At 42.9% G+C, this 22,164-nt stretch overlaps 1 pseudogene; it reads left to right on the forward strand.

The window, feature by feature from the left end:
- The first annotated feature begins 15,647 nt into the window (after positions 1 to 15,647).
- LOC147421772 (chloroplast envelope quinone oxidoreductase homolog) lies at positions 15,648 to 16,469 on the forward strand (annotated as a pseudogene).
- Positions 16,470 to 22,164: the final 5,695 nt, after the last annotated feature.

The raw sequence follows: 22,164 nt of genomic DNA on the forward strand, positions 1-22,164 counted from the left end.
GGGATACAAAATGTTTTGTATGTGAAGATCGCACTATTAAGCAACAAAATATGTGTCGCAAGGTATATGAGGAAAAGAATAATAAAAACAAGGAGATCTCTCATGAAGAAAATGTGCCCAAGGAGGAGGCAAGTCTCTCAAGAAAATAGGGATGCGTGACCTATGAGACCGAGTTACAATTGAAAATATGCTTTTGGAATTGTAATGGATACCCATGGAATGCGGGGGTTGGCATTGATGAACTAACAAGCAAAGCCGATGTTGTACTTCTTGTTGAAACTTGGGAGCATGATACACAAAGGATTAACGGCTTGGAGGATTACAATGTACATTCATTGATGTGGTCAAAGAATCTCAAGCAACGAAGAGGACAAGGAGGGTTAGCATGTATGGTTAAGAAAGGATTGGAAGATTTTGTATCAATTGTGAAAGATGACAAGTACAAACGTTATGTATGGCTGAAAATTACGACACCAAAAAGAGCACCCATTTTTGTATCCGGTTGCTACATTCCTCATCATGATTCTCCCTTTTATGCTTGCATGGATAGAGATCAACCATTTCTAATTTGGAAGAGGACATTGCTTATTTCAAAGGTGAAGGTGATGTTATTGTATTTGGGGATATGAATGCTCGCACAAAAACATTACAACATGATACTCAACAATTTGATATGCCATACATTTCAAGGGAGTTGGAGGAAGTTCACTTGTATGATCGTACTTCAATGGATGAGAAAGAGCCGGATCACTATGGAAAGTTACTTTTACACATGTGTAATAGCATGGGTATGCTCATTGCCAATGGTGTATCTTTGTGGAGTGGAACCAATGGATTTACATGTAGGAGACATAATGGGGATAGTGTGATTGACTATATGCTACTCTCTGAAGCCATCATGTATCGCATAAAGAGTTTTATGTTTGGTCAATGGACCCCGGAATCCGACCATCGCACCTTATGTATTGACCTTTCATGTGGAGAAGCAACTAAGCATGATAATCTCAGCCAAAGGAAAGAGAAGTTATCACTATGTATGGATTTCAAACGGGCACCAATGTACATTGAAATGGTATGGATGACAAAGCTTCAATGTGATGAACCATTGGAAACTAAATGGGAAGCTTTCAAGAAATCTATCTGTTCTTGTACGGAAGAATGCTTTGCCATAAAGCATCTCCATGGTATCAACAAAGATAGATCACGCAAAAGGTGGTTTGATAAAGAATGTCAAGATGCTCGAAAGTCCTTGATAAAGCTTGATGCAACTATGGACAAAGACAACTATCAAAGTCATTTGCATACATACAAGGCATTGATTCAAAAGAAGAGAAGAAGATGGGAAGTAAAGCAACAAGAATTTCAAGTCCAAGAAAAGGCACATGCATGTGGAAGATTTTGGAGAAACTTGAGAGGCAAGCGGGTTGAGAATTTTGGTAACTTGAGTCTAGTGGATATGTACACACATTGTAGGCAATTATATGAGCAAGCAAATACTGAAAAAATGCCATTTTATGGTTCACTCCCATGTATGCCGTCCTTTTTTACTATTGAGGATGTATGCGGTGGGCTTGAAAAGTTGGCCACTCGCAAAGCGGGATATCTTCAAGGTATCAAGCCGGAGATGATCAAATGGACGGGAGATTTTACTCATGAGTGGATGTGTGATATGTTCAACCTTGCACTTCAACATGGTATGCCTTATGATTGGAGTACTAATTGGGTTAAGACTTTGCATAAAGGAGGGGATGTAAAGAATGTAAGCAACTACCGGACTATAATGATTGGGTCTCTTATGGCAAAGTTGTTCGGGTGCATAATGGAGATGAAATTGAGTGATTGGGCTGAAGAGAATGACAAGCGTGCAAAGGGACAAGCGGGTTTTCGTCGATGCCATAGCACCATTGATCATCTTGTCACTCTTCGTGTTCTCATGGAGGAAAGTCGGTTGAAAGGCAAGCGATTGTATTGTTGTTTTGTGGACTTTAAGAAAGCCTTTGATATGATTCCACGTAACAATTTGTGGAGAAGGATGGAAGAACTCCAAGTGCCAAGTGAGTTTATGCTTGCGGTTTCTCGAATCTATGAGAAGGTGATTTGTCAATTGCGCATGGGAAGAGAAATTTCAGAAATTTTTGTAAGCACTATTGGGGTTAAACAAGGATGTCCATTGTCACCAACTCTCTTTGGTCTATGCATCGATCAATTGGAAAAAATGGTACTTGACTTTATGCAAGAAGAAGGCATTGAAGAGGTCACTATTTGCAATGCGGTAATCATGCTTTTGTTGTATGCGGATGATGTAGTGCTTCTAGCACACACTTTAGAAGATGCACAAAAGCTTATGGTTGTCCTTGAGAACTTTTGCTTGCATAGTGGGCTGATTGTAAATGAATCCAAAACAAAGGTTATGCTTGTGAAAACCAACCATAAGGAGAAGCCATGCATTGTGTACAACAACGAGACACTTGAAGTTGTTGAGAGCTTTAAGTACCTTGGCCTTGAGGTTCCATCCAATCACAAGTGGCATGAATGTGCTATGCGTCGTTTGGAAGCGGGAAAGAGAGCATATTATGCATTTGAGAACATGTGTAATGCGGGAAACATCAAGTGTTGGGTTCTCAAGAAGTATCTTTTTGATGCATTGGTGACACCGGTTCTTCTTTATGGAGTTGAAGTGTGGGGCGGGAGCATCTCAAAGTCTACTTGGAAAGAGTTTGAGAATGTCCAAAAGCGTTTTCTTACAAACTTTCTCCAAGTTAAGACACAAACACCATATATGCTCCTACTTCTTGAGTCGGGATCTCTTCCAATTGAGGTTATGGGCATGGAAAGGGTTGTGGAGTACATGATAAAGATGCGTCAAAACCCCTCACATCGACTTCCTACAATTGCATGGGAAGCAAGCAAAAAAGTTCAAAAGACGCATAAAAGCAAGATCTTGAGCACGGGATGGATGCAAGACATAAAGAAGTGGTTTGGGAGATGGGATGCATTACACTTGCTACATGATGCTTCAATTGACTCTCAAGTGAATGAAGCTTTTCTACAACGCCAATGTATTACGGCTTGGGAGAAATCCGGTGGGTCACGCTTCATACATTACACCACCTATATTGCCCCCAACTACAAAACCATGTTCTTCGCTGAGAGAGGAAACCGTACTCACACTTACATGCTTGAGCCTATTCCCTTGTCCGCGATACGCACTATCGTAGCAATTCGGCTTAGCTCCCATTTCCTTCGATGCGAGATAGGGCGTTGGGGCAATGGAGAAGAGTCAAATCGATTGTGCACATTATGCTCACTGCAAGTTCGAGAGTCTGAGTACCACACACTAATAGAGTGCTCAGCTTTTGATCACATCCGAACTTGCTTCTCTCACATTTTCAGCCATAACTTAGACCTACACACTTTCCTCTCGCAGCCAAAGTGTGGGCTCTCCATTGCGACTCTCATCACTACAATTTTGGAGCATCGAGAGTCACTCATCATCCATACACATACTACATCACATGTAACTTTGGTCCCATAGGTCATATTTGACCTCCGAGGACGATAATAAAATCTATCTATCTATCTCTCTCTCTCTCTCTCTCTCTCTCTCTCTCTCTCTCTCTCTCTCTCTCTCTCTCTCTCTCTCTCTCTCTCTCTCTCTCTCTCTCTCTCCTCTCTCTCCCCTTTTTAAATCCTTATATCAAAGAACTATGTGCAAAATCTACACACTTGGGCTTCTCGTTGATTATATTTGCAAAGGAATCAAGACTCGAGATAAAGAGACTATCACACAAACTAGAAATAATGAAAAATCTAAATTCTTAGGCAATGCACTTGCTAGCATCAAAGCACATCTACTTTTCCAAGCTGAAATCCTCTCTTGGTCGAAATTGAATCCACATCTTTCTTCGTGAAATGAATGTCATTAATTAAGCCCAAAGTTCAAGCACGATCTTTTTCTGACAATTTTCCTACTCCCCATGTTTCTCTCATATTGTTTCAACATCATGAGTTTTTTGAAGGCTCTGGACCACACGCCTAGCTATGTGCGGGGTGTTGAGTTTGCAAAAAAATTTCTCACTTCACAATGTGGGAATAATGAGGGAAGCTTTCAAGATCTTCTTGGGTGCTTAAGAACACTTTGACCCCGATATGTTGAGGGAAAGGGAGATTTAGAAGCAGGCACATTGAAGGGCTAGCATGGAGCCACTGATTGCCAAGATACTTACTCTCTTTGTCACCTCTTGTAGTGCACCGCTCAACACGATTGTTACCCACACAATATATTATTATGGTAACATGTCTCCACAAACCTCTTCTTCAATCAATTCACTTGATGTGCTTGTGCAACACTAAAGCCAACTCTTGTCGCTAGAATCTCTTGCCTTGGATTCACATTAGCTCTCATGAAGCTTGCCCTGACACTATACCTCCAAAAATGCTTGAGTTGATAGGTTGCCTTGCCTGCTTGATCATTCTGTCGAAGAGAGAGAGAGAGAGAGAGAGAGAGTATCCAAGATAGGTTTTTCCTATTTTAAACTCCCATTAGTGAGTCTGTGCCAGATTGTGGCCCCTGTAGGCTATTGGGACTCTCTCTCTCTCTCTCTCTCTCTCTCTCTCTCTCTCTCTCTCTCTCTCTCTCTCTCTCTCTCTCTCTCTCTCTCTCTCTCTCTCTCTCTCTCTCTCTCTCTCTCTCTCTCTCTCTCTCTCTCTCTCTCTCTCTCTCTCTCTCTGGAACAAGGTTGCAAACAACTAGGAAGCAATAGGAAGTTAAAAGATCAATCACTCATTGTCAGATGAATCAATTGATGGAATTCAAATTGGAAAACAGAGTCTCAAGTCACCTTCCATTGAGACACAATTAGATCAAGATGAGAACATGGAAAAAGCAAGAAAAAGATCTTCAATATAACCTCCAATGATAGTAGCTATAGTTCTCAACAATGCAAATGGATCAAGTGTCAGATACAATGCTCTATTGGATAAAGAAGAAAAGGGAAATATGGTTTCAAACAATATCCAAAGGATCCTCTAAATCACACCATGCAAACAGGACAGTAAAATAAAGTTAGGTAAGACTACAAGTCAAGAAGAAATGGTTGCTACTGTTACCATCCAGAAGCAAGAAGAGCAGGTAGAGTTTCAGGTAAATCCTTCAAGAGAAATGCATGCATATGTCATCCCTTGGACATAAGTGATCAGACCAGCACAAAGCATACAAAGAGTAAATAGTGTTATTACTCTATTTTCCAAGTGGTGGCCAATAACGGTTACAGGTACCATTAATGTTGTATACAAAGTTGCATAAGTTACAAGAATCAAAGAAAAATCTTGTAGACAAAGGTAAAGCTAAAGTGGACCTTCCATCGATTAACACAAAAGGTGTGACAGCATATGCCTCTACATCAAAGAATCCTAATGGATCAACTTCTTCAAGAAAGTTAGGCTCTAGACTCTTCAATTGCTGAACCAAACAAAGCCTCTAGGGAGCCATCCAGAAAAACAAAAATATTTCACACTCAAGAAAGTAAAAGAAGATCAAGCAAGTGTTTGTTCCAAGCAGTTTAGTAGAATTCAATGATCTAGTGTGGTGGGTTGAAGACAACAAAATCAATACAGAAAAACAAATACATGGGATGGATAACATCACAATGGAGCTTAAAAGAATAGGATTACTGATAGTATAGAGGTAACCGCGACAAATATGGGTACCAAAACCAAAAGTCAAGGCATATGAAGTGCAATTGAGACCCTCCCAAGAAACAAGTCCCACTAGGTATCAACCTCAACAACATCCTAGGATACCTAAAAAGCTAGTGTACAAAAGAACAACATCAAATGCTGCTAAAGTCTACCACAACTCTTAAGAGGATACAAAACAAAGATGGATTTCAAAGAATCTTCCTCTTGGACAAGGATTTTACAAAGGCTATACAAAGATTTTGCAACCAGTCAACCAAAGACCAACTACTAACACAAAACTACATGAAGATCTCAAAAGTTCAGCCAAACCTAGAGCTAGACAAAGTCAACAAGGAACCTATGAAGGTAATGGTGAGATTTGGATTCCTAAGTCTTCCAATTCTCCAAGTCAAAAGCCAAATACCGACAGTGAGTAGAGGCCTACAACAACCTCAAAGATGCCTTACAATAGGCCTAACTAGAGAACCAAACAGACAATGGAGTTTTCACAATCAAAGGACAACTCAACGAACAAAGTTACAGATTCCACGATAAAACAGGTATGTCAAAAGAAACCTTCAATGCCAACTTGGTCCTTCAATAATCCTCTTTTTCAGGATTCAAGCTTACTTTTACCCTGACAAAATGTTTGTAATAAGCACAAGAATGTGAAAAGTCAAGTCGCCAGGGTACAAAAAACACATTTTAGTATAGTCAGAGTCAGACTGCTGACACCGGGTTAGCCGCACCACCCTCTAGCCGGCATGAGAATTTAAAGTTCTTGATTTTCGAAGCCGAGAATTGCATGAATCACCATTCGAGGAGCTGGAGGTAAAGAAAACCACAAAAAAACAATTTTTTTCCTTATTGTCACTGCCGCCAAAACCCCGAAGGGCGCGTGAAAGGATTACTTTCTTCCATGGCGGACTGTCATTCTGTTCTCTTCCATTATTTTCCTCAATCGCCATCTCCTCTCGTCCACACTCTTTTGGCCTCACACACACCCCTCCCTCCTCTCTTGTTTTCTTCCCACTAGGGGGCCGTCTTCTCTTTCTCTCCCACTATCTTTTCCCCCCACCTCTCTCTTCTTTCTCTCTCTCTCCCTCTCTCTTTCCCTCATTATCTCTCTCTCACTGTGTGCGAACCCGCAGGCTAAGCAAAATAATACTCTCTCTCTCTCTCTCTCTCTCTCTCTCTCTCTCTCTCTCTCTCTCTCTCTCTCTCTCTCTCTCTCTCTCTCTCTCTCTCTCTCTCTCTCTCTCTCTCTCTCTCTCATTACCCCACCCTTTGACCCCAATAACTCCCTCCCCTTCCTTGCTCGTTGTTGGCCAGGAGATGGCATGGCCCCTCTCGTACTCTATCTCTCTCATGCTCTCTCTGTGTCGAGCCCACACCGCATACAAGGTCTCTCACTCTCTCTTATTCCCTCACACTCTCTCCCACTTCATAATACTCTCTCTCTCTCTCTCTCTCTCTCTCTCTCTCTCTCTCTCTCTCTCTCTCTCTCTCTCTCTCTCTCTCTCTCTCTCTCTCTCTCTCTCTCTCTCTCTCTCTCTCTCTCTCTCTCTCTCTCTCTCTCTCTCTCTTCTCTCTCTCTCTCTCTCTCTCTCTCTCTCTCTCTTACCCTCACCCTTTGACCCAATAACTCCCTCCCCTTCCTTGCTCGTTGTTGGCCAGGAGATGGCGTGGCCCCTCTCGTACTCTATCTCTCTCACACTCTCTCTGTGTCGAGCCCACAGCCGCATACAAGGCCTCTCACTCTCTCTTATTCCCTCACACATCCCCCTCACACTCTCTCCCACTTCATATATATCTCTCTCTCTCTCTCTCTCTCCTCTCTCTCTCTCTCTCTCTCTCTCTCTCTCTCTCTCCTCTCTCTCTCTCTCTCTCTCTCTCTCTCTCTCTCTCTCTCTCTCTCTCTCTCTCTCTCTCTCTCTCTCTCTCTCTCTCTCTCTCTCTCTCTCTCTCGCTTCCGGACTGTGCAAACTTAGCTCCGAGCACATCTCTCTCCTCTCTCTCTCTCTCTCTCTCTCTCCTCTCTCTCTCTCTCTCTCTCTCTCTCTCTCTCTCTCTCTCTCTCTCTCTCTCTCTCTCTCTCTCTCTTTACCGACACCCACACACCAACTCCCTCCCTTGCTCTCTGTGTCGGCCAAGAGCATCCTGAACTGCTGCTCTCCATCTCTCTCTCTTGTAAGCCTCTCAGCGCCGCAGTAAACAGTTCTCTCTCTCTCTCTCTCTCTCTCTCTCTCTCTCTCTCTCACTCTCTCTCTCTCTCTCTCTCTCTCTCTCTCTCTCTCTCTCTCTCATAATATACACACACACCTATACACACACACACACACACACTCAGTCACTCACACACTTTCTCTCTCCCTCACCCTCTCCCTCATTCTGTGTAGACAATGAGACTCAGGCATAGTGTTTTTTTTTTAAATACATTTTATATATATAAATATATGTATAATCACTTTCTCCCTCGTTCCCACACACACACCCTCTCGATACACACACACACACACACACACACACACACACTTACACACCCACATTCAAATTATATACATACACACACCCACCCACAAGCATGCCTACATGCACATATATAAACACATACACACACACGCAAACGCACTTACGAGCACCGACACGTACAAAACGCACTCACAATAGAAAAGAGAAAAAAACACTACATCGACACCATCGGCGAAGACGGCCAAGTCGCACGCCGCCAACACCAAAACAAGAAGTGGTGCCGAAGGCATGCCCCGGCCGGCATCGAAAGGAGGTAACACATAGCATCTCGGCTTCTCGCAACAAATACCAATTCCGGCATCCCTAAACCTCACACCAACCACCCAAACCATCGACAAAACCTTGTATATGCCCCAAACCCCTACTCTTCCCTAATAACCTAGCCATGGCTAGTGGATTGTAGAAAAACTCTCCCCCCACCCCACTCTTTCCTCTCTCTATCTCTACCTTCTCTCTCTCTATCTCTCTTACTAGAGAGGCATCTAGACCTTCTACAGTGACCAGTGGATATTTGCAAGGACCATTGGGTAAGGACCACCTCTCAAGCCTATATAAAGAGGCCTCCGCTAAGCACAAAGGGGGACACAAGTGAAGGAGGATACGCTAGCTCCATGCACTCTACATTGTAAGCACCACATGCACTCTACATTGTAAGCACCACTAAGCACATAATGTACCCCAAGCTAGAGAGCTCATGGCATCATGTTGAATCCCAAGCTTGGGCATTTTAGCATTGGCAACATCACTACTTTCCCCATTCTCCACCACACCATGGTTGAGTTACTAGTCACGACCACTCCATGCACATAAGGTAGTCACTAATCTCCCGCAAGGCAACATGAGCACGCTTGGATTGAATGCATCGACACCATGCTACCTTGGGCCGCTCTCGATGTTGGTGATTGACGTCGTCGGTGGCTGCATCATCTTGATGTTTTCCCTCAACTAACCTTCCCACTAACTCCAACTTCGCCATGCACCATATGGCGCTCGCATTCCATCATGCATCCCTAGTGCCAAGATCCAGGTTTGTAATCATCAAGACCACCATTTGTAAGTATCATCATCGCCAATAAAGGGTGCTATGTTGTCTTGATCTTTGGGGTCCATTCTCTGTTCTCCTTAGTTTTGCTTTCCCACATTTGCGGGATGTTTTGTCTCTTGTATATCACTCTACTTGTGCTCCATCACGTGCGGCCTCTCCAATCATTCAGTAAGCTCCATTATAACCTTGCCACATACCTCCCTTGTACACACACTCCTAACTATTGACTAGGCATTTTTTACATGTGGACGTTTGTTGTATCATCATTTCATGTTGGTTACCTAGAGGGCATCTCACTTTTGCTACCCTAGGTCATGTATGTCTGCGTCCTAGCCGCACTTATGCTAGGTGGTGCCCCTCTCTACCTATAGGATTACTCCTACCTTGAGATGATGCTTTGGGATGTTCAGGCTATGTGTGGTGTAGAGGCCACCTTATATGGCATGTCATTTCCGACCATCATTTTCTTGGTGCCCCCACCGAGGATCCTTTCATGAAACCCTCCATTTTACAAGACTAAAACCCCTAAACTTTTGTGGATGGATGAATGGTTAGCAGGTTTTGCTAACTGGACGACAAAAGAAGAAGAGCTCCAACTAGACGAACTCTGCATCTCCATCGAATCTTGAGTGCCAGGCGTAATGGTAATCGATTTTCAGTGGGAGAGTCAACCAACATGCCAAACTCAGTGGATATACATAGGCCGAGTGCAAAGAAGAAGAAGGAGAAAGTCAAAACCATGTCCGCAACCTATAACCAACCCGCAACAACAAGATGGAGGGAGCTCTACACAATAGAGAATCGACACTATTCTACTTCGAGAATCGAGTAACTCAATTCATCAAGGTAATTATCACAGTCAGTTTCCAAGTCTCACGTGATGTTGCAACACAGATAACGGAAGCACATGCTCACGCTCTCACTAGAGAGACTAGGGAATCTATTTAGCTTGTTTCAGGGAAAAGAACCACCACCCTCTTTCCCACAAGCGTGGACAGTGACTAAGCACCTCTAAGATTCAACATGAATCAGTAACAACTTACCTCAAGGTAGATCACGACATGTCCAATACGAGTAAGCTCAAGTAGTAAGCTCAAGTCCGTCTTTCTAGCTCTCTCTCTCAGTAATCATGGCAAGTGTAGCACGGGGTGTAGCATTACCAACATTTAAAGGAAAGAAGGGGGAGGATTTGATAACAGATTTCCTAGATGACTTTGTGGGAATGGTGGGTTGAGTCACTGGCAAGAGGGGAAGCTACACCCGATTTCCTCAAAAGGACCGGTTCACGCATGGCTTATGGCCGCTTCTCAAGGAGAAGGTGAAGGGTAGATTCCCGGCTACGTACGAGTTAGCCGTTGAGATTGCTCGCCTTAAGAACAAGAAGTTACGGATGAAAGCCAAATAATCGAGTCAACAAAAGCAGAGAAACATCGCGTCGACCAACAACCACCATTTCTCCACCATCAGCTCCTGGGGTAAGAAATGACCAACAAGATATGTTGGCCCATATTACTGACCAACTGCAGAATTTTTCTGTCCACTTGATACAACAAGGAAGGAATCAAGAAAGAGATCAAGACCCGGGAAGAGCACGACGACAAAACACGGAGTATCACTGCTACAACTGCGGAGAAGATGGTCACGGTATCTACTATTGTCCTAAACCTCGACAAAACTATAATAGAGGAGGTAGGAGGAACCAACTGTCACCCCCTAGAGAGAGAACACCCCCACCTTGAGCACCAGCCCCACCAACACAAATTCTACGTCCACCCCAGGCACCACCACAAACACCCATTCCACCTCTTCCACCGGCACCACCACCTGATCGCCCTTTAAACATCATAAGGCTAGAAGAGAAAGGGAAGGCCGTAGTAGTGGATCCACCTAGAGCAAAGGAGAGGGATAAGGGTAAGGAGAAGGTAAACTTTGTAGATCCATTTGAATCCATGACTATAAAGAGAGCTAGGAGGGAGAAAGCTACACAATCTGATGATGAGAGAAGCATGAAAGGAGAGACTAGCAAGAGGCCATCAAGGCCACGACAAAAATTAGGCATCACCGACTTCCAGTTAGGGGAAAGTTCTAGGCCCTATGATCTAACATTGGATGTGGCAGAGCAAGGACCAAAGATTACATGGCCACAGCTGCTACATCTCGCACCAAAGGTAAGGCGGCAATGGTCCAAAATGGTAAGTACAAGGCGCTCCAAAGCAAAGGTAGCCGGAGAAATTTCGGGTTGCAACATAGATGACATCCTTCCAATTGTCGATGTCAACATAAAAGGTAAGAGGGTTGGAAACACCTACATTGATGGAGGTGCACAAATTTGTGTGATGAGTGAAGCTATGATGCTTCGGCTAGGGCTCGAGGTTGATAGGCCTTCTCCATGCAAGGCAAAGATAGCAAACGACACAAAATTCAAGTGTGTAGGTGTGGTAAGTGCTGTGAAGATAAAATGTTTCAACACTGAAGTAGAAGTGGATATTTTTGTAATGCCTACTAAGGGGGAGGGCTATCCATTAATCTTGGGAAGGCCAGGGTTGATGGCCATGAAGGTAAAACAGGACTGGGACACTGGCCTTCTACGCATGACTGGTAAGAAAGGGGAGAAAATCTACTACAATATGAAGACTGGCAAGCAGAAGCAAATCGACCTAGAGACATCAGCAGATGAAACCACTAGTGTCCTTTGATTCTTGTAAATCCCCCCCAATATCTCACATATTATCCCAACACTCTATGCATGAGGAGGGACTTAGGTGTAGCAACCACATTGTGAGCTTCACTTTTGGTGTGAGAGAAGCTTTCAAGGTACACATTGCAAGTGAGAGAGCATGAGTTAAAAATCTCAAAACCACTATTGTATATGTTCCTCCATCATGAATAAATTGAGGTTTGGTGCATCAAAGGCGTGATTTGACATTCAAATCTTTGTCCTTCCACTTGTGCAATACGGTTTGGTGAATTCAAGGTGACTTGTGTATTTTAAGTTTCTATCATTTGATCTTGTTTGAGAAAGTGTTTTGGTGTGTTTTCATTGCCAATTTTGTGTCCATTGTAAGAGGGTATTGTGGTGAGAGGTCTCCTACACCCTAAGATAGTGTGTGTGTGTGTGTGTGTGTGTGTGTGTGTGTGTGTGTGTGGTGTGTGTGTGTGTGTGTGTGTGTGTGTGTGAATGTTTAGCATTCACTAAGCATTGAGTTAGTTTTGTGCAAGCTCTATGATAGCATCACAATGAACCATGTCCATTTGCAAGTCACAAACAAGGTATTATGCAAGTTCCATTCCTGTCTCTCTCTCTTCCCTTTGCTCTAGCTCTCTCTAGCTCTCTCTGATTTGGTGTGTGTCTTGGTAAGCTTGATGCAACTCATTAGAACTATTCTGCTTACGAATGCGAACTCTATGCAATAGTGTCTGCCTTAAAAACATGGCGGCATTATCTGTATGGTGCTCAGTTTGAGATTGTGTTTGACCATGAAAGCATCAAATGGTTTACATAACAAACGGATTTAAAGGGTCGAAAAGCCAGGTGGTCCGAGATCCTTCAGGAATATAACGCCAAGCTAAGGTATCGCAAAGGCCGATACAATGTAGTGGTAGACTCTCTAAGTCGACTGCCAGAGATCAATTCGCTCTTGTTCACGGAACTCCGTAGTGAATTTTTAGATTCTCTCAAAGGCAAATATGAGCATGATGAAGCATATTCCAAAGTGTGGAGCCATGTTCAAAAGAGGGATCCTTCTCCTCCAATGACGGTAGTGTACAGCTAATCTCCACACCTAGTTCTCCTTTATCAAGTGATGAACTACAGTGATGGAATCATTTTACCATTGACAATGGGTACCTACTCCATAAGGGGAGAGTTTGTGTACCGACGGACACCAACATTCGGTTCCACATTCTTTATGAATGTCATGATAGTCCAGTGCAGGGCACCCGAGAATTAGAAAAACTTATGCTCTCGTACGACGACAGTTTTACTGGCCAGGTCTACATGGCTTTGTTCAAGCTTATTTCTTGCATTGCCAAAAATGTCAAGTTAACAAAGCAGAGCGCCTAAAAGCAGGAGGACTCTTACATCCTTTGGAGATTCCCAATGGAAAATGGGAAAGCATCTCTATGGAAGTTTATTGTAGGTTTACTGACCACTGTACAAGGTCATGACTCAATATGGGTGGTCGTAGACATGTTGACTAAACTATGTAAGTTTATTCCGACCAAATCAACGGTTAAGACAATAGAACTAGTCAAGTTATTTGTGGACAATCTATGCAAATTGTATGGTTTGCCAAGTAACATTGTTAGTGACCGTGATCCCAATTTTAACACCCACTTTTGGAGAGCTGTATTTAAACAATTGGATACACAACTAAACCTCAGTACAACTGATCGTCCAGAAACGGATGGTCAAACAGAATGGGTTAACCAGGTGCTAGAGGATATGCTAAGAGCATACGTCAGCAAAAAACAGTCAGACTAGGAAGAATACTTATCTATTCTCGAGTTTGCCTACAACAGTGCTAAGCATGTCACAACAGGTTTTAGTCCTTTCATGCTCATGTACGGGTTTCAACCTAGGTCACCAGTTACGATGGGGTTGGCAACCAAAAAACTCCAACGGGTTAAGGATTTTCTCCAAGAGCACATGGATATGTTGAAACTTGCTCGTCAGAATGTCCGGCAAGCACAGGATCGGTATAAGAAGTACGTTGATGAGAAACGTTGACAAGCTACCTTCGAAGAAGGGGAGAAAGTATTTTTACGTGTGCCAAGACATTTAGAAAGTATGAAAATTGGGCCGACACCTAAATTATCTCCCCGATATTGTGGGCCTTTAAAAATACTCAAGTGAGTACGTGATTGTGCCTACAAATTATTACTATCTTCACATTCTCGCATTCATCCGGTGTTTCATGTAAGTCGTTTACGTAAGCGGTCACATAGGGACGACAATGTCATTGACCAAGAGGTTTTGGTTGATTTCATTGAACCTCCTACCCTACGGCATGAACCTGAACGTGTTCTTGATTATCATGAGTTGCATACACATCATCACGTACGTCAACAAGCCTTAATCAAGTGGAAAGACCAACCTGAAGAAGGTGCCACTTGGGAAAACATTAGTGTTCTTAAGAAGAAGTTCCCCACTTTTGTTTTCGAGGACGAAAACTCTTCTTAAGGGGGGAGTAATGTCAAGACACCGCAAGGCCGGACTAGACAAGGGAAGGCCGGGCTAGGCGGTGTGGAACGGGGAGTCTAACTAGGGCAAAGGGCCAAGGGCTTTGCTATATAATGGGTGGTTGGGTGGTGGACTCTCAGGCTCTAGCTTCCCTTGTCTTACATGGCTAGCACTTTTTGAAGTAGTTTCTCTACAGATGACTATGTGTTGACAGATCCACATTTTCTTGAGCACATGCAGTGTTCTATTGAGCGCTTTTGAGAGCAGATATCCCCATAGGGATTTGCTTACTACATGCAACAGTTCTTGGCACCTCTTTGTGTGTGGTTATTCATGTACATTGAGCTCGGGTGATTCACTTTGTATTTTTGTATGGTACCATGTGAGTGTACAAGAGGGGGGGTTTTGGAGGTTGCACATATGGATAAACAATGGGGGTTGGCCCCATATTATCTCTGCTCATACCGTATGTATAAGGGGGGGGGGGGGGGGGGGGGGGGTAATAAGGAGAGGGTGAGTATAAGGTAAGGGGATATAAGCCCCGTGCTCTCTTGGTTGTGTATGACATTTCTAGCTCGGTTGACGAGGAATATTGCTCGCTTACGCTGTGAAAATCTCAATGCACGCTCTGTAGAATGAGGACTCTGTAGAACAAGGACTATCGATTCTAGAGGCAAGGACATGCAACGAGAGCAACGAGTTAATTTTTTTAATTTGATAGTGAGCATCAATCAACACACCAATGATGTTGTGGCTTGGTTTACAGGTGGAATTGTGAGTACTTGCAGTATCCGATGACAATATTTCCAACCATGGGAATTTCATGATTCCAACTCAATTACATAGAATGAGCCAATAAGTGTAGAGGGGGTATTGCCTAATGCAATATGCCTTCAAGCATTCTAGAATTTAACTCTTTTTGTAAGTATCAAAAATGAAGGTCACCCGCCCACATCTAACCCTAGTCCTCGTGCTCGGATCTGCAGAGAGGTAGAAGAGCACACAACTGTTGAGGGGGTGAGGTAGGCCAAGGACACCACAACCCACAAGGCATAAGAGACAGCCAATAGAAGGCGAGAGAGGCCCAACACCACGCCCAAGTACACACAAAATTTAGCATTTTGTCAAAATGCTAAAGCAAGGTAGAGAGAGAGAGAGAGAGAGAGAGAGAGAGAGAGAGAGAGAGAGAAAGAGAGAGAGAGAGCAGCTATGGTGGATGGCAAGCTCATGCAAGATCTACATTATTCCTCCTCTCAAGCATGTAGAGATTCCTATGCCAACACGGTGAAGTTCTAGTTAAACTTGAAGCAGCCAATGTAAACCATGTTGATTGGAAAATACATGTGGGACTGCTCGTCCTTTTCTATCTTCAAATTTCACTTAATATACTGTCAAAAGACTACCAGAGGTCTCTCCTATTGATGGTTCTTGCTTACTAGTTGCAGACCTAACTGCTTGGAGACTGCTTTGCAATCCATTCAAGATATTGCGGGTCTGAAGTTGGATGGTTCCAACCATGCCAATCTTCTTATCATTGCTACATCTGGTGGCGTTGGCTTATATGTTGTACAGATAGTGAAGCTTGGCGGTGCACACATTACCGCTACTTGTGGAGCCCACAATATAGATCTTGGAAAAGTTGGGTGATGATGAGGTTCTAGATTACAAAACACTAGAAGGAGAGAGCCCTTTTGGTCAACTTTATAATCCGGTTATTCATGGTACAACTGGGATTCCCTTTTGAAGTTTAGTCCCACTCTTAAACCTATGCCAAAGTGGTGGATCTTACTCCAAACTTTGACTCATTGGCGTCGATAGCTATACAGAAATTAACTTTCTGTAAGCAGCAATCAATTCCATTCTTGATGTCTGCCAATGCCAAGGATTTTGCGTTCTTGACCAACCTTGTAAAGGAGGAAAATTTGAAGACTGGGGTGGAATCCCAACCCCTTGTTAAAAGTAGAAGGAGCAGGGGCCAGGAGTAAAGAGGGGCATGTGACATGAAAGGTAACAGTGACATTTGATGGTTAAGCCCATCTCAAATAAGTACAAATTTTGCAAAGTAGTTGTCTGTTATTGGCATATTTGTGTTTTAAGGTATTTGTGAGTAATCACTCTTTCACGGGCTGCATGCCCATTTGTGCCTGATGTGTGTGTGTGTGTGTGTGTGTGTGTGTGTGTGTGTGTGTGTGTGTGTGTGTGTGTGAGTGTGTGTGTGTGTGTGGTGTGAGAGAGAGAGAGAGAGAGAGAGAGAGAGAGATCCTCACTTCCCCTTCACAACCTAAATTTTGGGAGGCAAACCTGACATCGAGAGTTTCTCGCCATGAGCAAGTCAGGATAACCTCCGATCTCAAGAAATATATGACAAGAAATAAAGGCCATAGGGTGCTCTCTATGCTACTAAAAAAAAAGCATTATTTGCTCTATATTGGCACCCTATGGCCTGAAGAACATAGGGTTCCCTGTATGCTAGTAAGAACCTCTCTATGCTCTACATTGACATCCTATGGCCTCAAAGCCACAAGGTGGCCTCTATGTTTTGAAGAAACCCTTCATGATGGTTTTTTGACAACTTATGGCCCCAGGGCCATAGGGTGTTGTCTATGTCTGTAAAAAAACTATTTGCTCTATATTGAGGAGACCTTGTGGGCTGAAGGCCATAGGGTCCCCTCTATGCTAGTAAGCACCTCTGCTTACTCTATATTGGCACCCTGTGGCCAAAAGGCCATAGGGTTTCCTTTATGCTAGTAAGAAGCTCTCTATGCTCTATATCTATGCTCTATATTGACATCCTATGGCCCCAAGGCCACAAGGTGCCCTCATTGTTTCCAAAAAACCCTCATTGGTTTGGCAACCTATGGCTCGAGGGCCATAGAGTGCTCTCTATGTCTGTACAAAGCACTATTTGCTCTATATTGGCATGCACCCTAAGTCCTGAAGGCCATAGGGTCCCTCTATGTTAGTAAGAACCTCTCTATGCTCCATATTGACATCCTATGGCCCCAAGGGCCACAAGGTGCCCTCTATGTTTTCAATTTGAAGAAACCTTTATGATGAATTTTTGACAACCAATGGCCTAGGGTTCTCTATATGCCAGTAAAAAAACACTATTTGCTCTATATTGGCACCATGTGGCTTGAAGGCCATAGGGTCCCCTCTATTCTAGTAAGAACCTCTCCATGCTCTATATTGGCATCATTTTGCGTAAAGGCCATAGGGTCCGCTCTATGCTAGTAAGAACCTCTCTATTCTCTATATGGTACCCTGTGGCCCTCGGGGGGTTCACTATGTGTAAAACTACCATATCACGTGCGTTCAAGACATGTTTGTAAAACCCCTTATTTGTGAATTTTATTAGAAATATAATATACCCTTTTCTTTTAAAATCTGTAAGTGCCCTTTTGTATATATATTTATGTAGGTTTCAAGAACTTTAAATACCCTTCTGTTGCACTCACGTGATAGGTTACATTTTTATTAGGTGACCTCCCTTGGCTGTGACCTGAAGGCCATAGGATCCCCTCTTTGCTGGTAAGAACCTCTCTATGCTCTATATTGGCATCCTATGGCCCCAAGGCCACAAGGTGCCCTCTATGTTCAGAAGAAACCCTTCATGAGGGTTTTTTTTGCAACCTATGGCCAAGGGTGCTCTTTTATGGCCGTGGGGTTTTTTGTATACTAGGGAAAACTCTCCATCTCTATGCTCTATCTTGTCATCTTATGGCCGTTGTCCTCCATGCTAAGAAGAAACCACCATTGCTCTATGTTTGTCTTCCTATTGCTTTATGACAACAAGGTGTCATCCTCCATGCCAATTAAAAAAAAAACTACATTGACACCCTATGGCCCAGGGTCGTGGTGTCCTCGATGCTACTAAAAGCCCCTCTATGCTCTATGTTGACACCCTATGGCCCCAGCGGCACAAGGTGCCCTCTCTCTCTATCTCTCTCTCTCTCTCTCTCCTCTCTCTCTCTCTCTCTCTCCTCTCTCTCTCTCTCTCTCTCTCTCTCTCTCTCTCTCTCTCTCTCTCTCTCTCTCTCTCTCTCTCTTTGATATAAATTGTTTATTTGACCTAATTACCTCTCCCTCTCCTCCCTCTCTCTCAGCTTCCTCTCCTCTATTTGTCTCTTTTTCCCTCTTTTCTCTCTCAATCCAAATAATTATTTTTCTCCCTCTTCTCATCTCTCCTCATTCATATAGCAGACGGTCTTTTGTCAAATTTGGGCTTGAATATCTATCGGTTTACCCTGCAACATTGTCATTCACGCACCCCCTACCACATCTTCTCTTTCTAGGACCTCTCTACATCAACAAAACGCGTACAATACAAAGGTTAGTTCTTTACTATTTTACTTTTTTTTTTAATAGAGAGGTAAATAAATGTACAAAGAAAGATTGAGCTTACATGTGAGCGCTGCCGTGAGGCACTGCAGTGTTTGGGAGAGAGGCATAGGGAGGAAGAGAGATGACGGAAGAGGCGGTGCCATAGGACGCTTGGCGTTTGAGAGAGGCTCGGGGAGGCGTTTGATGTCGTGAGGTACTGCATGCTTGAGAGAAGGCGCACGGAGGGCGGAAAAGGGCGGCTATTTGTTCGGAAAAGGGCACCTCTGTTTGTTTGGGAGAAGAGGTGCAGCAAGGGTGACATAGGGGCGTTGCTCATTCGAGAGAGGAGGCGCTTCGAGGCGTAGGGAGGGCACGCGGCAGAAGGGGCGCAAATGAGCCATTCGAGAGAGGCACAGAGAGGGAGGGCGTTTGGGAGAGACGCAAGGGGTGTGCAGGGAGCATTGTTCGAGAGAGCAGAGGAGGCACAGGGAGGGCGTTCGGAGAGGCGCAGGGAGCTCGCAAAGAGCGTTGTTCGAGAAAGTAGAGGATGCGCAGGGAGGATGCACGACAGAGATAGCACATGTAGGGTTTCGAAAAGAAAGAAAGAGAGACAAAGATAAGGTTAGTTAATTTTGTTAATTCAAAATTCAAATTTTGAATTTCAAATTTTAAACTTAAACTTACCGCTCTTCTTTATTTTGAATTTTGAAGGGTTTAGAATCGTTTTCTTAGTGGGAAAGTCATACCAGTGGATTGGAAATTGAAAGAGCTTTTCGGGGGGGGGGGAAGAATTATGGAAATTTTTCAAAAAGTTGGTGTGAGATCTTTTCAGTGTCTGTATCTTCTTGCTACGAGTGGAATGATACCCATGGTTGAAATCACCGTCTCGGGACCAAAAATTGCATACTGAAAAATACACTAAAAAGCAATCAAAATTAGAGAATTTTCGCTCGAAAAAAGTGTGCTATTTTTTGGTGCAGTGTTGACCAGGAGACTTAAAAACTAATTTTGGAAAAATTTGGGGTAAGCAAGAAAAAAAATTCAAAATTTTTAGCTTTTTTTTGCACGTGCAATTGTACACTAGTTGCAAGTGTGTTTTGAAAGTGTGAGCATACATACAACATACACATATTTATACAAATAGTATTTAAATCAGGAGGTCATATACTAGAATGGGTTTCAAAGGTGCTAGTGCGCGTTTGCAAAAAGGGTTGTAAAGGTGCACATACGCAATTTGATCACACATTTGATCATGCGATACGTGTGTACCGTTGTTTTTTATTTCCCTTCAAAGACGTAACCATATCATATGGATATACATCCATGGGACTACTTGAGACACGGTATCTAGATATAATCAATGGTTTTGGATGCGCCACATGGCATAGGATCAATCGATGTGGATGCACCATGTGGCATTGTGCACATACGCAATTTGATCACACATTTGATCATGCGATACGTGTGTACCGTTGTTTTTTATTTCCCTTCAAAGACGTAACCATATCATATGGATATACATCCATGGGACTACTTGAGACACGGTATCTAGATATAATCAATGGTTTTGGATGCGCCACATGGCATAGGATCAATCGATGTGGATGCACCATGTGGCATATCTTGCTACTCATACGTATCCCCTTATGTGCTAGCGGGCTCTAGCTTTTTGAAATCGCTAAATATAGCACCCTATGGCCCAAAATCTATAGGATGCATATATAACTCACCACAAAACACGAATAGATAGTCCCGAGTGGTCATAATCCAAAAGATACTTAGCTAGAGACATCAACATATAGCATCCTATGGCCTTTGGGCCGTAGGATGTTCATATACTCATCATGAAACACCTATGTATAGGGCCCTATGGACCTAAGGCCATAGGATGTATATATATAATCATATCAAGACACCTACATATAGCATCCTATGGACCTAAGGCCATAGGATGTATACATACTCATCATGAGACACCTATCATTAATCAAATACATACATTTCCCTATGACATTGAGGCCATAGAATGTATACTTACTATACACAAAACACCTGCATAAAATATCATATGGGCTAACGGCCATAGGACGTATATATACTCAGCACAAGACACCTACATAAATCATCCTACGATCATAGGGCCATAGGATGTTGTATACTCATCATGGAACAACTACTTATAGTGTCCTATGGCCTTGAGGCCATAGAATATATATATATATATATATATACACATCATGAAATAACTACATATAGTGCCCTATGGCCCTGAGGCTATAGGATGTATATATACTTGTCATGACACAACCCATGTAGTGTCTGAAATGTCGTACGACCATATGATGTCAACACAAAAACCTACATAAAGCATCATATGACCCTAAGTCCAAAGGATGTATACATACTCATTATTAAACACCTACATGTTTCCTCATGAACCACCTACATATACCATCCTGTGGCTCTAAGTCCATAGGATGTATACAAACTCACCGTGAAACACCTACTTGTAGTACCCTATGGCCTTAAATCCATAGGGTGTATACATACTCATATAGCATCTTATGTCCTTATAGGATGTATACATACTCATCATGAACCACCTACACATACGCATTGTGAAACAACTACATATAGCCTTAGGGCCATGGGATGCTATATACCCATCATGAGACAACTACATATAGTTCCCTATGGCCTTAAGGCCATAGGATGTATACATACTCATCGTGAAATAACTACATATAGCATCCTATGGCCCTAAGGCCACAAGATTTATATACCCGTCATGAAACAACTACATATAGTGCCGTATGGCCCTCAGGCCATATGATTTATATATACTCAACACAAAACACCTACATAAATCATCTTATGGCCCTAAGGCCATAGAATGTATACATACTCATCGTGAACCACCTACATATAGAATCCTATGACCTTGGATGTGTGCATATGCATCGTGAAACACCTACATATAGAATCCTATGCTGCTAAGTCCACAGGATGTTATGTACCCATCATGAGACAACTACATATAGTGCCCTATGGCCCTCAGGCCATAGGATGTATATTTACTCAACACAAATCACCTGTATACAACATATGATTTATATATACTCAACACAAAACACCTACATAAATAATCTTATGGCCCTAAGGCCATAGGATGAATACATACTCATTGTGAACCACCTACATATAGAATCCGATGGCCCTAAGTCCATAGGATTCTATATACCCATCATGAAACAACCACGTAGAGTGCCCTGTGAATATATATTTATCATGAAACACCTACATATATACTCACAATGAAATGACTTTGTGATGTTTTTCTTAACACATATTTGTTGAAACCTTCTTCCAAGTATGGATTTTAATCAAGGTGATAGAGTATGCA

Source organism: Adiantum capillus-veneris, chromosome 27 (assembly GCF_014529385.1).
Source record: "Adiantum capillus-veneris isolate H3 chromosome 27, ASM1452938v2, whole genome shotgun sequence".
Taxonomy (NCBI): Eukaryota; Viridiplantae; Streptophyta; class Polypodiopsida; order Polypodiales; family Pteridaceae; genus Adiantum; species Adiantum capillus-veneris.